Below are 3,235 nucleotides of genomic sequence, written 5' to 3'. Positions count from 1 at the left end.
AAAGGCCTTTGTGTTAGAATATTCGAATGAACGCCTATTTCAGCCCTACCTTTCCATTTTATTCATTTATTTGTTTTGTTTTTGTGTGCGGCTGCAGCTGAGCACAAAGTCAAGTTTGTTCCACTGTTACTTTCCTTGAAGGTACAGGATTAATCAGACTTCCCGACTCTCACAACAAGTCAATCTATGAGCTGTTAAATGCATTTTCAGTCATTTTTTCAGCTTGGATTGACTACCAGCTGTAATAAAAACCTATGGGTTCCTAAAAAGTGCTACTAAATAATATTCTGTAATATTCAGGACTCATTTAATAAAATTACATAAAATGTATTTTAATACATTTTGGGTTAAAACTGTAACATAAAAAATGTGGAAAAAGTGAAGCGCTATGAATATTTTCCGGATGCACTGTTTAGTGCAAGTCTGGCTTAAGGAAAATACTCTAGCTATCTAGTTGATAGCAAAGATTTGGCTATTGACATTAAATTATTGTGTACGCTGTGGCCTATTTTGGCCAGTATGTCAATTTTTCACGTGAAATTGTGTCTGTCTGGCTAACCAGCCAAATGACATTTCAACTGACTTTTCTCCAAAAAATATTTATAACAAGATCCAATGCTTAAAAACACCCATTCCAAAAGTTTCCCTTAGCAGACACACAAATATGCATAAATAAGTGTCATATTAAGGGCATGTTTGCAGAGTCCCTAAGGGTACATGGTGATGGAAAATAAAATGTACAACTATAAATTTGCATACTGTTTCAAAACTTTAATGTTCCGTAAGAAACTTTGTGTATAATGGCAAAACTTTTAGTGACAGGAAAAAAAAAATTATAAATCATTATTGCGAACGAACATAAAATTTCTGCTGGAGAACACAATTTTGCAGGAAAAAACATCTCAGGGGAACGTAAATATTTAAGGAAAGAGTGCAAAGTTTCTCAGGCGAGTGCAATAGGTTTGCAAAAAGACTGCAAAAGCATTTTTTCCTAATCTCATATTTTTTCCATCATCATTCCCTTAAGGATTTGTAGACTTGTAGATTTGCAGTGTGCAATATAAACGCACACTTTTTTCCATATCTACCATTATTCTTTTACTTAACGTTCAAGTAGAAAAGCAACTGAAGCCTGTAACTCGGGCTATTTTGCAATCAAATGTCAGGAGTGATGTTCGATCAGATTTCGGTTTGCATGCAAAAACAGGCTCATTTTCTTCTGCCACGGGAGTTAAATGATAAATGTAATAGCCTCCCACATCTCCCCCATATGCATGCATGCATGCTCCAGGAAAACAATTACTGAAAAGCTTGGCTGGTTCCTGTCAATCACACTTTCAATAAATACATGCATTGAAACGACTTTGGGAATGCCCAGTGCGAGGCTCATTTCAAAATTTATTAATGCGCATAGCCTGTCTGTGCTGTGGTGTGCATGTTATGCGGGCCACAGCTTGCTGGCACCTTAACATTAAAATGAAAAAATAAGCCCTTTTCTATTCTCAGGTGAGGTCTGTGGATTGATTTGCTGGCCAGGCAGAATGAAAAATGGTACATTTACTAAATATTCCACAAGACATAATAGCATTCATTGAGCTGAGGTATGAGCACTGAAAAGATTAAATGAGTGCCTCATCCGACCACATCATTTTACAATTAACAGCATGCCTTATGGAACAAGGAGAAATATCAACCGTGAGCACTGCGGGACATTCAAAATCTGTACAAGCAGTACACCATTATGAAGGGATTTTATCAGCAAGAAGCAGTCTGCATTTCCAGATTTGCCCACCTTTATGGCTTTACTGATTGATTGCCAATTAGGTTATTGCACACCAGGCCAATTAGAACAGTTTATAAATAGCTGTTCTGCTTAAACAAATGGTTTCCAATCAGCTAGGAACTAATCAGCTTGTCTAAATAGACTTTCTAATCTAACCATCCTCCCTAAAACCAGAAAATAAATACTCTTGACACCTAAAAAGGTAAAGCATGCAGCCCACAACAAAGCTGGTAAGTTATTGTGTATCATATTTAACAAACCGTTTACTATGAATTTTATGTAATTTAGCTCACATGGATAATTGAACATTAATCAGATGATGGCATTACGCTGCTGTGCCGTCAGGCGTCAGCCAATCGTTGCATTGCTGATCATGATTTCGAGGATCGATAGATCAGTCCTTCACAACACACGCATTGATCTCAAATCAGTTTATCTAGATATTTTAATTTGATTCATGAACTTGTTTGAAGAACCAAATTAGCTAGAGATCAGCTATCAAGATTAAAAGTTCCAGGATCTGCCAAATCATGTAAGATCATTTAAACAAGGTACAAAGAATGGACCCCAGGTTTGCATCCAGACCCCTCTTCTTGGTTTAGACTAATCTGTTTTGTGAAATTAGGCCTGAGCACATGACCTGTATTCTGTCCTACACATGCATATGATTTAGTATAACACTAATTTAGGTGCATTACTAATTTGAGACCATTTAAAACACAGTTGTTTTCCTTTAGACATCACATTCTTTAAAATCCTTAATTTGTTTAATGGATTTGAAAAAAAAAAAAGCTTCTTTAAAAGAAGAGCAGATTGAGCAGAAGCTGTTGGTCAGTCATCGCTCACAGAAACCTTTGCCTCTCCCTCACTGAGAAACATTTGTTTTTTCTAATTACTCTGACCAGTGGCAACAATGACCTTTATAGGTCAAGGCTCTGTTTCACGGGAACACGTGTAAACAAAATTATGACAGGACAGGGTGTTGGTGATAATTAACAAAGATGTTTGTGAGGACCTGTGTGTATGTGATTTGCATGATGTGTGTGTGCCTGAGTGAGTGTAGAAAAATAACATTAGTTCCCTCCAGCTGAGCAGATCAGACCCTCCACTGACACCTTCCACACAGAGAAACTAAGAACTTTCTGCTTCAACAGCAATACCACCAAGACTGCATTAATCAGAGTTATTTCATGGAACAAAATCTATTTAAAGATCCCCTGTGAAAGTATTATTATTATTATTATTATTGTTATTGTTGTTATTATTATTATTATTATTATTATTATTATTATTATTATTATATATCTTAGTATCGGTGTATTATTTTACTGCTTATAAGCTAGTGTGCTAGAGTTTTTTTTCCTTTCCATTCAACGTGTGGTATCAAATTCCATTAAAAGAGCACTCTTCCACCAGCCCTTACTTAATGCTCGCATCAAATATCTGTTTGTC

At 36.0% G+C, this 3,235-nt stretch overlaps 1 long non-coding RNA gene across 1 annotated transcript in view; it reads left to right on the top strand.

The window, feature by feature from the left end:
- Positions 1–1,900: 1,900 nt before the first annotated feature.
- Positions 1,901–3,235, top strand: part of LOC147836881 (uncharacterized) — a 3,222-nt gene continuing 1,887 nt past the window's right edge. The window contains exon 1 of the long non-coding RNA XR_015481538.1: positions 1,901–2,013. This is a non-coding gene — a long non-coding RNA (uncharacterized LOC147836881). The remainder of the gene's footprint in view (positions 2,014–3,235) is intronic.

This window comes from Danio rerio, chromosome 3 (genome assembly GCF_052040795.2).
Source record: "Danio rerio strain M-AB ecotype USA chromosome 3, GRCz13ab, whole genome shotgun sequence".
NCBI lineage: Eukaryota > Metazoa > Chordata > Actinopteri > Cypriniformes > Danionidae > Danio > Danio rerio.
The sequence above is the reverse complement of the archived record's forward strand: the minus strand, read 5'-3'. Positions and strand labels throughout refer to the sequence as shown.